A 16,734-nucleotide genomic window follows, 5' to 3' on the forward strand; every position below is an offset into this window, starting at 1 on the left:
GGGCCCTTATGGTTTTAAATAGAAACCTAAAATATTCTCACCAATAGTAAATTCGTTCATCATTAGGGGCCCACGTGTAGGATGGTTTTTACATGTGTGGATTCACATGCCAGTTGTGAAAGTTTCAAAAAGGGATGGTGTTTTTTAAATTGGAAGGTGAGATGTACAAAGAATCCGAAGAAGCACCATGCAAATTTGGTTTATTTAGAAAAAGTTATCTCTCTCCCAAATGGCAATTTTTTCCTCTTTATTTTACAAAAAGAAAGAAAGGTTATTATTCAATGTGTCAAAGTAATAAAGGCAATATTGTCATTTGTTGCAACTTGAGGAACTTGGCTGCTCGGTTCTCCTCCAGCATCACACCTGTCGATCGAACCGCCTAAATTACCCGTGAAGAAGAAGCACACTTGTTGCTCATTTTCAGTCAAGCACCCCACCTGTTGATCGAAATCGAACCCTCCATCCATCGTCAAAATGGTTTTCCCCTGGAGCAGAGGCAAGCTTACGTCAAACGAGAGAGAGAGAGAGAGAGAGAGAGAGAGAGAGAGAGAGAGAGAGAGAGAGAGAGAGAGAGAGAGACGATTTTCTTTTGCATATGTTCCTCTGTTTCTCACATAGAGACCTTGATTAGGGGTTTGTTCTTTGTCTCTTCTCAGATAATTTTCCTTTGCATTATTAAAATTATGTTCTGAAATCTCAGGGTTTTTTAGTTTCTTGTTGGCAGGTAGAGAAATTTTTCTGGGGTTTTGAGTGTCTTGAAGGTTTTCTGAACTTTTTCTCTTGTTTTTTCAAGGATGGTAGTTTTTTGTATGATTTGAGATGGGGACTTGAGGAGATGGATGGTAGAGAGTCTTCATTAGCTCTTGTTACTCAAAGCAGGTTGGGCTTCTTAGATCATTTTTTTCCCTACTCGTTTTGACACTTCACAAACTTTTTTGTTCCAGTGGTGCAGGTCGGTGTTCATCCCTCTCAAATCAATTAAACCTCATTGCTAATTTCTTGTGCCAGACAACATAAAACCCTTCATGTTTATACAGGGTTTTTTTTCCTTATGTAGTTAGGGACTTAGGGTTTCTGTTTGGATATCTATGTTTTATCCTTTGATTTGTTTCTTTAATATTTTTGGTTGGTTTTGGATACAGTGGTTGAGCCATACATTGACACTCTCTGTGTTCATCAGCTGGGGAGAAGGCCAATGAGTGCATGGTTCTGGATAACGAGGCCCTCTATGATATAATTTACATGTTTGTACGCCCTGTCATCATATAATTTCTCCTGCTTCATAACTCTCAAGCTGGTAGCTGTAAGTGTGCCACATATGCTTCAAATACTTACATAAATATCATTTTAATGGGCCTTGTTTAGAGTATTATATGGATTTTTATGAATTTTTTCTTTGGTCTTCGATATTTCTATGAGTGTTTTTTTTCTTAGTTTATAAAAATGGGTTACTTTTATTTATAGTCACTGTAACTACACTGTTTATTAAGTAATGATTTAAACGATTTTTGTTATCTTTCAGTAAGATGAATTTTTATATTCATGTTTCTAACAAAGTGAGATGATGTTCTATTATATATTTAAATTGCACTTGTTGGGAAAGCTCATGTTGGGATTATGGCAGCTATCACTTTCGGCTTGAGTGGAAGCTCCTGTTGGGAAAATAAGACAAGGAGTACCATCTATAGTATAAGACAACTTTTTTTTTTGCTGGAACTGAAAAGCAAGTTGGAAAACCAGCATGAAGAAGTATCCTCAATAATTTATTTTGCTTGGTTATTGCTCCAGTTCATTACATGGGGTTGTTTATTTCTTACTAGGGTATTTTATGTAGACTTGGATGTTGGTAATCTGTATTTCTGGCTGTCTGGAAAACCCATTAATTTTGAAATTACCATTGTTTAATTTTTCATATGATGTGCATATTAGAAGTAAAATGACTGCCATATAATTTTCTCGGATTGTCGTCCATAAAATGCCCTCTTTTCCAAGCAGGTACTCAAATCTAAAAGTGACATTTCCCCATGTAATATGTAGATTCAAGTGGTTTTGTAATCAGAATTTGAAAGGGATGGGCCCTCTACTGGCCTGTTTCTCTGGAACTTGATATCTTTGGACTAAATGAATATGTGGCAGCAGACTGACCAAGCACTTAGTAGGTCAACACAATGCACATGGTTTATTGGACGATGATGCTAAAAGGTGTATATTAAACAACATAATTTACGCCCCATGACAATTCTTAGATATAAAGTAAAGTATTTACATACTTGATTTCTTTATGAGTTAAGTGTGCTTCTTTATGAGATTTAAGACTTTTCTTTATGAGGTTTAGGACGACGCCACGTATCAGGCTGGATAATAGAATTGGCAGTGACATCCCTACCCAAAATATGGATTAAATTGCCTCCTGCCCTAATAGAAATGCTAAAACTCGTGTTGATTATATTTACAGTTCTACTTGGTCTCTTCTGCTTGCTAAAGCCATGGGTAAAGAAACTTAGCATTTGATATGCTAATCCAAAGTTGCTTGTCCTGGACAGTGGAGGAAAAATCACATAAGCTGTTAATGTAATTGGCTGCCCTTCATATGTGTTTTTAGTCTAGGATCACTGAAGTTCGTATTCTCATTTAATGCTTTCTCATTGGACATGTTTCTTTTCTATAATGACAACCTATTTACTGAATTTTCTCTCGGTGATCTGAACCAATTGATCTCTGCAACAATGAGTGGTGTTACTTGCTGCTTGAGGTTCCCTGGTCGGTTGAACTCCGACCTCCGAAAGCTTGTAGCAAACCTGATCCCATTCCTCCGTTGTAGACACCTCATTTTGACCGGACTATTTTCCCCCAAAATCGAATAAATTCTCGAAATCGAATAAAATCCCAATCCCGAAGTTTAGTTGAGATCCCGGAATCGAATCCCAAAATTTTCGAAAAATCAAACCCGAAAACCCTAAAAATGCCCATTTCCATATATTTTGGAAATCGTTTGAAAGCCTGGGTGATCTCTGAACCCCATTGGCACCCTTCGTTCAATTGCCCTGATCCTCTATCTCATTTTCGCAAAAATTTGAAAGAATTACAAAATACCCCTGAGTTTTGGTATTGGCACCTCTCTATGCGAATTTCTCAAGTGTGGATGATGCTAACTCGACCTCTCCTTGATATTTTACTGGCTTACCTTGTCTCTTAGTGTTTAGACCGTGATTAAATGGGTACATTTTCGAATTAAAATCTGTCAAAGGACAAGCTGAGTTTGTGTGATTATCAAAGCGAGGGTGAGGTTGTTTCATTTGCAAATGAAAGGGGGTTGATTTAAACAAGGAAGGTGTGACAATACCAAGCCCTTGTATTAAAAAGAGAAAGATATATTTGTCTTTTTTTATTTTTATTTACTTGGGGCAGCCCACTCAAGTGCAAAAGAAAGAAATAAAATACACTAGATGGGGGGCTGCCCATGAGAGAAAGGGGGGGCATAATATTTCACTTCCCATTTGCAGGAGGGCATTATTGGAAATCTCTATTGCTTCCTCTGCAAGCCACAAACATATGCCATTAGATTAAAGAGATGAGGTGTAGGGCTTGGATCAGCTAGGCACTCTAGGTTTTAGGGTTTCTAGGATAGAATTAGGGCAAGAGGGATAAGGAATCAAGGGTGGGGATGATCCAATTCATCAAAAAGGGGAATGGATGGCTGAGATTAAAAGAGGGTTTCAACCCTAGCTATAAAAAAAAGAGTCTCGTAGGTAGAGGGAGGGGCCCCATTTTCGAAGAGGAGAACAACAGCAGAGGAGTTTTTTTTTTTTTTTTCTAAAAAAAAAGAGGAGAGAAGCAGAGGAGGGAAGAGGCCATCATCCCAATCCACCACCACCAAACCCTCTTACCACAGCCACCCCCTACCTCCCCAAAGTTCAACATCTAAACCCATTTCAAACTCACCCCCAACCTCCATTGATTCCGGTGGCCTTACCGGAATCCGGCACCACCACCACCGTCCTCTACCTCCATCTCCACCCCAACACCACCCTTCGAAAATCCTCCACCATCCTCCACCTTCACCTCCCCCAACCACCGAAGCCCAAACCCATTTTCCCCAACCCCAAAAACCGAAACCCATTTCTGCATTTCGAAAATCCGGCACCACCACCACCGTCCTCTACCTCCATCTCCACCCCAACACCACCCTTCGAAAACCCTCCTCCATCTCCACCTCCACCTTCCTCCAAACCCAAAACCGAAACCCCCTTTTCTACACCTCAAAAAATTCGAAACCCATCCACCATCCTCCACCCACCTCCACCATCCTCCACCTCCAGCTCCACCACCACCCAACCCTTCGAAAATCCCCCACCGTCTTCCACCTACACCTTCCTCAACCCCCAAAGCCGAAACCCATTTTCCCCACCTCCAAAAACCGAAACCCACTTCGAAAAAACATCTCTTCTCCTCTCTCCACCACCATTACCCCATTCAAAAAAAAGAGGGGAAAAACAGAGATAGAGAGAGAGAGAGAGAGAGAGAGAGAGAGAGAGAGGAGATTTGTGGGTTTGGAGGTCAGCCACCATTGACCACCACCATCATCTCTGCAAATCCGGCCGGTTTCGACCACCCTACCTTCGATCCGACCTCCGACCATTTTCTTCTACCTCCGTCCACCATCCCGGCCACCCCCTTCTTCCGACCCCACTCCACCTTCAACTTCCAAAACCAAAACCCACGATCTCCTCCAACAGCCACCTCCCAATCTCAATCATCATTCTCAAACCCATTTCGTTTTTTTTTTTTATCTATTGAAAACCCACAACCTTCTCCGACCACTAACCCATTAGCAGCCACCAAGAAGGCCCACTACAGCCACCAGGCTCATCAATTCCATCACCCTCCCTTGCTGTCAAACCACCTCCTCTTCAAATTATTACCATCAGCCACCTCCGACCACCCCATCTGCAACTTCCTATCGAATTTAACCCAAATCCTATTCTCCACTACCTCCCCCCCTCTTTCCTCACCTATAGTCACTGTGACCATCATATCCACTGCTCATGTATTTAAATCCTTCATCGTTTGGATAGATGAATAGAAAAGATATTTTCTAAGGAGCTTTGATAAAGGGAAACGAAGGCCAAAGTCCACCCACTGTCCACCCACTCTGGACATCTACTCAGGTAAGGTTCTACCCTTCAATTTAGCATATGGTTCAAATGCGGATCATGTTTGCCATTCTAATTTAGAGATTCCTTCTTTTTCGGGTCATTCTTTTCAAGTTCCTCGGGATTCTTTGCGTTTCAGGATCCTATCGATTTTGGGAACCCTTGTCGGGTTTAGGCAATGACGGGCGGCAACCTCTTGAGCCAAAACCCCCCTTTCGATCAGAAGGGATAAAAATACATAAAAATCAAATAACAAAAATCCAAAAAATATAAAAAAACACTCAAAGCGTATTTCGAAAAGCATTCGAACTACGTTGGCTTGATCCCTTTCTACAGGGTACGTAGGCAGCTTGGGATTCTCGTCCCAAGTTCAGTCAAACTTTTCAATAAAATCATTTAAACCCTTAAAAAAAAAATCATTTCAGCATCTAAAAATATCTTTCAAGCTTTCCCCAAAAATACAAAAACCAAAATGGGCAAGGATGGTGATTACCAGGTCTCTCGGAGCCTTCCTTTCATTTCATTTCCGATTTTGATCGGGGTTTTCTGGTTTTATCGGTTTTCCGATGTTTTATCGGGTTTTGGGACGGGCGACGACGTAGCGTGGCCCCTTCACAGGGATTGTCCTCGCCGAGCCCAACGATAGGCTATGACGATCGCGAGACTTGTCTGATCTTTAGCGGATCAGGATCACTGAGCTCGATTCCCTTAGAATCGCTCCCTAAGTCTATCGTATGTCCCATTTTCTTTTCCCTGGCATTTTGGGTTTGCACATACCGTCTATTTTCTGATTCCTTTCTTCCCTCACATCTTTTAGTTTATCGTATGTTTGTCTTTGGTTCCTTGTGTGTTTACTTTCAGCTTGCTTATTCCTTGTGCATTTAGTCTCACATGCTTAGCTATAGATATTTACTGCTTTTCTCCTTATCATATATGCTATTACTTGCTTAGTTGTAGCTGTGCATGCGGATGTTATTGCTTTCCTAGATGTGATGGGTTAGGAGTAGATGCGGTGAGTTAGGATTTGGATGTTTATTTTCTTTTGCCCATCCCCGGGTCATGCATGCTTAGATAGACGTTTCTTCGAGGATACTCGTTCCCATTTCACATGATTTTAGCCCAAAACTCTTCAAAATTAATTAAAAATAGCATAAGAGACCAGGTGCTTGCACTTGGGCGAATTGGGGGCGCTTAGCACCTTCCCCATTCGTCATCAGGCACGGACTTTTGTATCTCTGGTTATCCGTTGCAACAGAGTATTTCATGGGATCCAGGGCCTACTTCCCTGGATGGCGACTCTTCTTTGTTATAGGTACATCTTGGTTCCGGGCTAGCCCTTGAATCGAGAGGTATCTCATTTATATCGCCACCCATGCTGTGAGTGGCATCATTTCGAGAGTTCCTTGGTAGAGCTCTCCTTCACATTGTGGAGATCTTAGAGGATTAACGTGGGATCTCGTGTCCCTCGCTCACCGTCCTCGGGATCTGGGTCCACAAGCTGGCGACTCTGCTGGGGAATTCTTGGAACATTGCCTAACTCTGTAAAAATGCCATTTTTACTAATTTTGAAGAAATTTGGATTAAAATCGTTTTAAATGGGAACCTTTTCCGTTAGAATCCAGGGGCACCAAGTTGGTGCGTAAATAAAACGAGGGATTCACACACTGCACAACATGCATTATCATATTCTTTATTTCTTTCATTGTTTTTTATTGTTGGCTCCATGGGATAGATACAGTACATGCCGGATGGTAAGTCATTACCTGGATGGGATTATTGTATCTATTACCAAGCTATGCGCCAGTGCTGCAGCCGTAAACACTAGGCGTACGTGTGTTTACAGCAGCCGATGAGCAATGAAGCATACTATGTATAACATTGGGCGTACTTTTGTTATACATATTAAGTATGGTTCATACGCATAGTACCCGATAGATTGAGTCCGGAGCCCTACTTTGTTTTATATATTATGTATATACATACTGACTTAGTGAAATCCAACTAGGAAGTGCACGTGTTTATATATATATTGCATTCATATGGGGATGAACATGTGTTGCTTACACATGTGGAATCTAGAGTTAGGAGCCTTGACCCATTTATAGACTAGGGTAGTTCACCTCGTGTGGCTACAAATGCGGTCCTGGTACACTCACTTGTCTGTCATGAGTCGAGACTTCCTTGACTCCGCTAGATTAGACTAGGGTTGGTGCCCCTGGTTAGGGTGTATATATATGTACATATATTTATTACTAGATTAGGGTTTGCTTCATAGCTAGGTTTTCTTTCCTAATCTAATCCATTTTTCCCGTCCATCCGTCTTTTGGATTATGATCAGATAATTGGTTTCACATCATTATCTTTATAGCCATGATCTATCTTCCCTGAGCTTGATCCTTTGATCGATCTTGATCAGATCGCTCCGCATGCCAATTATGCGTCTACTTTGTCATTATCACTAATAGAGTGTGTTCTTGCTGAGAGCCATATTTCATCTTGACCTTATCGTCGTATTCTTTATGCTTGGTTGCCGAGACCCTCCTTCTACAGTCGTTATGCTGCCGGATTTTCTCCAAAAAGCCTTAAGCGTAACCATTATCCTTTAGGGTTATTGATAAACCATGTGCTTACCGTACCATATCTCCTAGTACAGTTGTTATGCTGCCAGATTTTCTCTAAATGTCCTGAGTGTGGTCATCATCTTTTTAGGCTGGTAGCTAAACCATGTACTTATCTCATCACATCTCTTTGTACAGTCGTTATGCTGCCGGATTTTACCCAGAATATATTGAGTGTGACCGGTATTCTTTAGGGTTATTGAGGAACCATGAGCTTACCTTACCATGATCCTTCTACGGAGCTGTTATGCTGCCGGATTTTATTTAAAACCTTCTGAGTATGACTTTATGCTCTAGTGTTAGTGATAAACCAGGAGTTTACCATGCCATGATCCTTTTGTAACGCCGTTATGCTGTCGGATTTTTATCTGAAACACCATGAGTGTGATGGTTATCCGTTTAGGTTTGATGGGCCGTCATGACCCTTATTACAATTGTTGTACTGCTGATTTTTACCCAGAGGAGAGATGTGTTTGTATTACCTCTTGTTTCAATTTGTGCATAACATTCTTTCTGATTATCTTAATTTAAATTAGTGTTCTTACTTCCATTTCAGGAGTCTGAGTTAAGCAATAGCCATTGCTTCGAAAAAAGTTACCATTTCACAGCCTACTTGGTCCCGGCAATCTTCTACGTCGAGGCTAAGTCGTAGATCTTCTTCGCCTCTCCCACCAGCTTTATTTCCACTTATCTCCCCTAGTCTTAACCAAATGGCCGAGTCAAATGAGATGCTGGCTGAAATGAGAGACATGATGAGGAACCTTACAAGAGAGGTATCTACCTTAAAGGAAGAGGTTACTCAGTTGAAGAGCGAGAAAGCCGCTACCTCGAAACAGCCTGTTGTCCAAAATCCTCCCAATGTGATTCCAGGCTTTGGTCGGTCTGTCATTTCCCCTGAAGATGATTTCTATGACGAGCAGTATGTAGAGGAGAACTGTCTCCCGCAATCAGTCAAGCCAAGCAAAGAGAAAGAATTGGTCGATAAAGTTGAAAAATTGACCCAGCAAGTTGAAAGCATGCAAGTTAAGGGCCCAAGGAAGATCAATAAGTCTGACTTTTCCCTTTTCCCTGGTGTCACTCTTCCTCCAAAATTTAGAATGCCAGATTTTGATAAATATGATGGGACGGGGTGCCCGTGGAGTCATCTGAGGTCGTTCATTTCAAATCTAGAAGGGTATGGGCTGTCTCCAGAGCAGATCGCCAAGGTGTTTCCGATGTCTCTAGCAGGAGTAGCCAAGAAGTGGTTCCTTCATCTGAAACCCGAAGAGCTCAGAACCTTAGACGAAATTGCTAACAAGTTTGTTGAGCAATTTTTGATGGAAGAAGGAATTGAAGTTACGAAGAGGGATCTGAAAGCGATCAAGCAAGGACCTCAGGAAACATTTACGTCTTTCGTAAGAAGATGGAGGAGAAAAGCGGCCCAGATGACTAACCGCCCTTCTGAAGAAGATCAGATCAAAATTGTGGTCAAGAATTTGTCTCCGCAGTATTACCACTTCATGGCGACGCAGTGTTATTCTGATTTCAATCACTTGATCAAGACAGGAACCATAACTGAAGATGCGTTGCTGAAGGGTTCTCTGGCGAAGTCGTCTTTTGATCCAAGGAATGGAAAGAAACCAATGGTAGTTTCAAAGCCTGAGGTTAACAATGTGATCGCTGCACGCCCTATGAGAAGAGTTGTAGCAGAGACAGAGCAGCCAGCGAGGAAAGCGCCAAGGCATTTTGATCCGCTACCTTACCCTTTATCCGTCGCTCTCAAGAAGTTACTAAGAGACAAAAAGATCACTCTCTTAGAACCGAGACCTCCACTGCCTATTCTCCCCAGATATTGGCGTGAAGATCAGCATTGTGCATATCATCAAGGAACAGGGCACCTAACAGATAACTGCATGGCCTTGAGGCATAAAATTCAGGATATGATAGAAGCGAAAAAAATTGCTGTATTTATGCCAAACATTACCCGGAATCCATTACCAGCTCATGCTCCGCGCCTTCCACCTACGGTTGGGGCGGTTTTTACTGAAGAGCCTATTCTTGACCCTGCTTCCTTGATTTGTGCTATCGCTTCCGATTCACCGACTGTCTTGGCATATGGCGAGGAAGTTGAAGAAGTAGAGGAAGAGAAACCTTATGTGCTGGGCGGAGATGAAGATGACTATGCTGAGTCTTCTGTTGGTCCTTATATTCTTCAATGTGATGAAGAGGAAGTCCAAGATGTTGCTCCATATGTTCTTAGCTTCGATGACGATGACTTTGATTTCTTGAACGATCAATGTGACGAAGTCCGCCATGTTACTCGAGGTGGGCGAATTTTCAAACCCGCCGAGTTAAGAGCTGAGAACCCAGCTGAAGTTGTAAGAGCCGCAGAAGCGCAGAAGCAGAGCAAGCTGAGTTGCGAAGAAGAGGATGAGAGTCTTTTACGCCAACTCAAAAAGACCCAGGCTAATATTTCAATTTGGGGTTTGCTTATGGCTTCCCCAAAGCACCGTCAAGTTGTTCTAAGAGAGTTGAATGCTGCACAGGTCTCTGTAGATATCACATCTGATGAGCTGGTTGGTTTGGTAGCGATGGCTAGGGTGTCCAAGACTCTTTCTTTCACTGATGAAGATCTGACATCTGAGGGTCACAATCATACGCGTCCACTGAAAATCACTGTCATTTGTAACGGGAAGAAGGTCCCAGATGTATTGGTTGACAATGGGTCAGCACTGAACGTATGTCCGTTAGCCACTGCTGCTGTCTTGGGATTTGGGCCGAATGACTTCATCCCTTCTGAATAAGGAATTTTGGCATATGACGGTACCAAACACGATGTTATTGGAACGCTAGCAACCGAAATTCTGATAGGAGGAGAAATCTTTGAAGTAGAGTTCCAAGTGCTCGATATCAAAGCATCTTTCCTTCTTTTGCTTGGCCGACCTTGGCTCCATAAGGTTGGAGTTATCCCTTCTTCACTGCACCAGAAACTGAAGTTCATCAGAAACAACAGGGTGATAACCGTCAAGGGTGATCCTGATTTGGAGGTAGGCCAAATTTCGCAAGAGGGTACCTCAGAAAAGAAAGGTGATGTTAGTCTGACCGGGTTCTCTATAGAAGTCACGGCCATATCATTTGAAAAAGCAAAGAATGAAGAGATTTTGTTCCTCACCAGCACTAATCCCCGGGTTGTAAAGATGATGCGTAAACAGGGGTACCTTCCCGGTGCAGGTCTGGGTCGCAATCATCAGGGGATAGTCGAATGGCCTGTAATGAGAAAGAATGAAGGGTTGTTCGGACTCGGATATGAACCTTCTCGTGATGAGATTAGAGAAATGAGAAATTATGCGGAAATGGTCCTAGCTCCGTCGCCGGGGTCTAGAGCTGCCGATGAAATCATTTAGTCGAATCAGAAATGGTAAGTACCGCAGAGAGGGAGATGACTTTGCATTCTGTGGGTTCGCAGAGCCGTGGGTTGATGAGTTAACAGGGCAAGAGCTGCCGGGGTTTGAGATATTTTTTGATATGGAGCTGCCAGATGAGTACTCGAGTTTGCAGATTCATGAGATCGAACCAGAGGTTGATTGGGCTGATATCCTTGAGCCGTGTCTTCTGAATTCCCTGTTCCAGGTTGAGTTACCGATTGTAGCCATGATCGGAGGAGATGCGCTGATCCTTGATCCTGAAAGCCTTATCACCCCAGCCGAGGGACCTCTCACGAACTGGAGTTCCCAGGTCATACCCGAAGTCGTCATCCAGTACAGTCCTGTTTCTATCAAAGAGTCTGTTGTCTCTAGCTATATGTCCATTTCCGAGTCAAAAATAGAGTTTGCTATATCTGATGTTTCTTTTGATGCAGGTACAGTTGTGATCGAGCCCATTGATGAGGAGTCTTCTGATGCCGTTGTTCAGTCCGATGCAGGGTCCATTGCATCTTCCGTTGAGTCTATCGAGTCTGTCGATTCTGTTCATACGATAGTCCAGTCTGATGATGAGTCTGTAAAGATTTCTAAAGATTTCAATACTGAGCCCATTGAAGGCGCGTCAACAGATATACTTCAATTTCTTTGAATGAAATAAAAGACTCTTCTTTTTATTCGCCTGTCTCTACTTCAATTTCTGCTTCTTTATCTGATCAAATTGATAATAATAATAATCAAGACTCCCCCTCGAATGAGGATGCCGACGAAACTCCCCTTGAAATCAAACACATGATTAGGCAGGAGGAGCAGCGTCGAGCCAAACAATTCGAAGAGGAAATCGAGACCATCAATATTGGTGATGAAACCCTAATTCGGGAAATTCGAATTGGCAAAACATTAACTCCCGAAGAGCGTGCGGAATTAATTGCCCTGTTAAAAGAATTCAAAGAAGTTTTCGCTTGGTCCTATGATGACATGCCGGGATTAAGTGAAGACATTGTTCAACATATACTTCCCCTAATCCCGGGTGCCAGGCCGAAAAAGCAGAAACTCCGAAAAATGAAACCAGAGTGGGACTTGTTAGTCAGAGATGAAGTTCAGAAACAATTGGATGTTGGCTTCATACAAGTTGTTGAATACCCTGAATGGCTGGCCAACATAGTACCGGTGCCCAAGAAGGACGGAAAAGTCAGAATGTGTGTGGATTTCAGAGATCTAAACAAAGCAAGTCCGAAAGATGATTTTCCTTTGCCACACATTGACATCTTGGTGGACAACACAGCGGGCCATGCTCTCCTTTCATTTATGGATGGATTCTCAGGATACAACCAGATCAAGATGGCTCCTGAAGACATGATCAAGACGGCCTTCATCACTCAGCGGGGGACATATTGTTACAGAGTTATGCCATTTGGACTCAAAAATGCTGGGGCAACATATCAGAGGGCTGCTACCACTTTGCTGAATGACATGATACACAAAGAGGTCGAAGTATATGTTGATGACATGATTGTTAAAGCGAAGACCAGGGAAGAGCATGCATGGGCATTGATAAAGTTCTTCCAGCGAATCCAAAAGTTCAAGCTCCGTCTCAACCCGAGTAAATGTGTATTCGGGGTTACGTCAGGAAAACTGCTGGGATTCTTGGTCAGCCAGAGAGGGATTGAAGTAGATCCGCAAAAAATCAAGGCTATTCAAGAAATGGCTCCGCCAAAGACTGAGAAGCAGATCCGTGGGTTCTTAGGAAAGGTCCAATACTTGAGAAGGTTCATTGCACAGTTGACAACGACTTGTGAACCGATTTTCAAGCTCTTAAAGAAGAATGCTTCAAAGAAATGGAATGAAGAGTGTCAAGAAGCTTTCGAGAAAATCAAGCAGTGTTTGGCTTTACCACCAGTTTTGTCACCAATCTTACCAGGACAACCGATGTTGCTGTACTTGTCTGTTATCGACACAGCGATGGGGTGTATGTTAGCGCAGCAAGACCCGGAGTCAAAACGAGAAAGAGCCATTTACTACATCAGCAAGAAAATGTTGGAGTACGAGCAGAAGTACACCATCCTCGAAAAGACATGTCTAGCACTGGTTTGGGCTACTCAGAAGCTGAGGCATTATTTGTTATCGAATAGGGTTCTTCTACTCTCACAGATGGACCCATTGAAATACTTGTTCGAGAAGCCAGCCCTCACCGGAAGAACTGCCAGATGGTTGTTGTTATTGTCTGAGTTCGATATCACTTATGTCACTCAGAAGTCAATTAAGGGGCGCGTGATAGCTGAATAGTTAGCCGATTCACCAGCAGAAAATAATGAATTTTTGAAAGCAGAGTTTCCAGATGAGGAGATAATGACTGTGGAAGATGAAGTTCCAGACACAAAGTGGTTGATGTACTTTGATGGAGCAGTCAACAATCGAGGCCAAGGTATAGGGGCGGTGTTGGTATCACCAAGAAAAGAGTATATCCCTATATCCATCAAACTTCAGTTCAAGTGCACAAATAATATGGCAGAATACGAGGCATGTATTGCAGGTTTGGAAGCAGCCATGGCCATGCACATTCAGGACCTAGATGTATTCGGGGACTCAATTTTGATTATCTGTCAAACCAACGAAAACTGGAAAACAAGAGACGATAAGTTGATCCCGTATAATACGTACTTAGAGTCTCTGGTCAGAAAATTCAGAAATATCACATTCACTCACCTATCTCGAACAAAGAATCATTTTGCGGATGCATTAGCTACCCTGGCTTCAATGCTCGATATTTCTGCAGCAATGGAGGTTCAACCATTAGAAGTACGGCTTCAATGGGCCCCGTCGCATGTTAACGCTATTGAAATAGCAGCGAGGTGTTCAGATGGCAAGCCTTGGTACACAGATATCAAAAACCTCATCTTAGGCAAGGGGCATCCGTCGGAAGCTTCAGGAAAAGAGCGAAGGTCTCTTCAGAAATTGGCCTTTAACTTTATCATCTGTGGTGAGGAGTTGTACAGAAGGTCGTTTGATGGAATCCAACTCTTGTGTATAGATGAGGATCAGGCAGCCGAACTCATAGAGCAAACACATGAAGGAGTGATGGCGTCTGGATCCGGGTCTGCGATCGCGCGGTCGGTAGAGGGCCTCCGCGGGGTCTGCAATCACAAACAAAAGGGGGTCAGGGGGTCCGGGGTGGGTCCCGGACGACCACTTCGACACCCAAGTCAGATCCTTCGACCAGTCAATATAAAGAACAGCTAGAAAGGGAGGGAGTTTTGGCCAGGGTTACCAGGGCCGGTGCGCGGGGACATTTCTGGGTGCATAAATGAGTGAGTCGGAGGGGACTAGCAGGGAGGGCAGGATGGGATTCCTGGCCTCCTCTGTTGTTGCCTTGCCTCTTTTTCCGGTATTGCGGGGTGGAGGATGGGTGAATTCCCTGCTTTCCGGGGCCAAAAGAAAAAAAGGGTCCCCCTCTTCTTCCTTTCCCTCCCCTTTTAAAGGGAGGTGCGCGGCCCTTTTCATCATTATGGAGGGAAAAACTTCCTTTGCAGGATTGGGCCGTCCCTCTGCCTCGCCGGCGCGCGTGGCTTTGGCGGCCATTTCCTTCCCTAATTTGTGATGATGAGGCTTGGGTGGTGAGAAAAACTTCCTTTGCAGGATTGGGCCGTCCCTCTGCCTCGCCGGCGCGCGTGGCTTTGGCGGCCATTTCCTTCCCTAATTTGTGATGATGAGGCTTGGGTGGTGAGAGGGCGACATGTGTCATGAATGTGTGGTCTTTGCCGTTTTCCAACACCCTTCTTCATGATGGTTGGGCTCTGCTCGTGCATGGATGACACGTGGCGATATCTGGGAGCATAGCCGTATTTGTGCCCCATCATAACTCCCCCTTACTCCTTTGGTCCATTGAATGGGCCAAGGGAGTAACGTTTTGTTCGAGCTAAGTCATGATGAGGATATTTACGAGGGCTCCGGGGTGCGAGGAGACGTGCCGTTTTATCCGGCGGCTGTCCTTGGGAAGCGGCGGCGTCGTTAGGAAGGCTGCGTTGTCTCGAGGCACCAAGATTTCTTTCCCAAGTTTAAAAGAGGGGAATTACCCTGGTGTCTTTTTGTGGCTCCTCATCGCTCTTCTTCTTTCCTTTGCGGTAGGGGCTCTTTTCGTATATTCTCCAGCAACATGTCTGGCTCTTCTTCACGAGTTAGGGGCAAGGCCTGTTTCCTCCAGGAGTCGTCGAGCGACCCTGATTTGTCCTCCGATCCGGGGGAGGATCTCGTGGCTCGTCGGAAGAAGGCTAAGAGGGGTCCAGGTGCTTCGTCGGGCTTCCCCCCCTTCGCCTTTCTTCCGTGCCTAGGAAGGACAGTTTGTCCAGGTCCCGCGTTGCCCGGGAGTGGTCGTTTTTCTCTCGAGCCTATCGTCAGGGAACGGAACTGCGTGGACGTGTTTCGAAGATGGGTCAGGAGATCGAGGACTTGAAGCGGGAGAACGAGGTTCTTCAGAAGAAAGTTCATCTTCTCAACGAGCAGCTGTTGGAATATGAGGTGGACCCCCTGCTGGAGACCTCTTGGGAGGAGGAGGGGAACTCCTCTGGAGAGGAGTCATTCTTCGATTAAGCTTTGGCTCTCTATGTTTTCCTGCGTGTTTATCCCCTTCTCTGGCGGCGATTTCTGAGGCCTGCGTGCCCTGTGCTATTTTTTTTTTTTTTTTGTTTCCCTTTATTTTTGTAGGCCTATGGGCCAGGAGGATGTCAATGGGTAGTTTATGTGTATTCGGGCCGTATCTCTTAATGTTGTTCTTGGCTTGTGATGGAGAATCTCTGTGTTTGCAAGGATTTTCTTTTTTTTCTTTTTTTTTTTTTTGGGCCCGAACCTGCGTGGGGTCGGGATAGCGAAGCGTGTTGAATTCGTATGATCTTGCCCTTTGCCCTCTACTTCCTTTATGAAGGTTAGGCTTTATGTAGACCTGAGGATGACACGTGGCGTGCTTCGGTGATAGCGCCATCTTTGTATGTTATCGTGATATGACCTTTAGTCCATTGATTGGCCTCGGGGAGCGGGCCCGTTGGCATAGTTAAAGGATAATGTGGTGAAGGCGTTTATGGGAGCATTGGGGTGCGAGCGGATATTCTGCTCCGTCCGGCGGCTCCTTCCCGAGGTGCCGCTTGATTATTCAGTAGGAAACGAACACGCGGGTAGTAAGTGCTTCATTTTTCCACGCCGGGGTTTCCTATAAAGGTTCTATAAGGGGTGAGCTTTCCTGAAGTCAGGAAGATCGCCCTTTGTCTCTTCTTTGCCTTTTTGATTTCTTCCGGCCTTCCTTCAGGCTTGTCCGAGATGTCGTCGCCTTTCCAGGGTCTCTTTGTGAGCGGCGATCGTGGGTCTGATCGTGACGGGAGTCGTCCGAATAACCCTGAGGCAAACTCTGGCGGGCTGGGGCCTCAGCGAGGGGTTCCGGAGGGGGACATGGATTGTCCTCCTGCCCCGCATGAGAGGGAGTCTCATGAAGCGTTTATTCACCGCAACCGTTCCTTCTTTTCCTGCGTCCATCGTAGGGGAATGGAGGTTTTTAGCCGGATGAGGGACATGGATCGG

General features: G+C 44.2%; 1 long non-coding RNA gene across 3 annotated transcripts in view; it reads left to right on the forward strand.

The window, feature by feature from the left end:
• Positions 1–374: 374 nt before the first annotated feature.
• LOC143860059 (uncharacterized) overlaps positions 375–16,734 on the forward strand; it is a 36,013-nt gene continuing 19,653 nt past the window's right edge. Inside the window, exons 1-4 of one of the 3 annotated variants that reach the window (XR_013239566.1) lie at positions 375–633; positions 725–879; positions 1,143–1,303; positions 1,625–1,906. This is a non-coding gene — a long non-coding RNA (uncharacterized LOC143860059). Of the gene's footprint in view, positions 634–724; positions 880–1,142; positions 1,304–1,624; positions 1,907–16,734 lie in introns of those variants that run through there. The other 2 variants (XR_013239565.1, XR_013239567.1) reach the window with 2 other exon arrangements.

This window comes from Tasmannia lanceolata, unplaced genomic scaffold (assembly GCF_043159265.1).
Source record: "Tasmannia lanceolata isolate RefF3 unplaced genomic scaffold, GAP_Taslan_0.1 ptg000037l, whole genome shotgun sequence".
In the NCBI taxonomy this organism is placed as follows: Eukaryota; Viridiplantae; Streptophyta; class Magnoliopsida; order Canellales; family Winteraceae; genus Tasmannia; species Tasmannia lanceolata.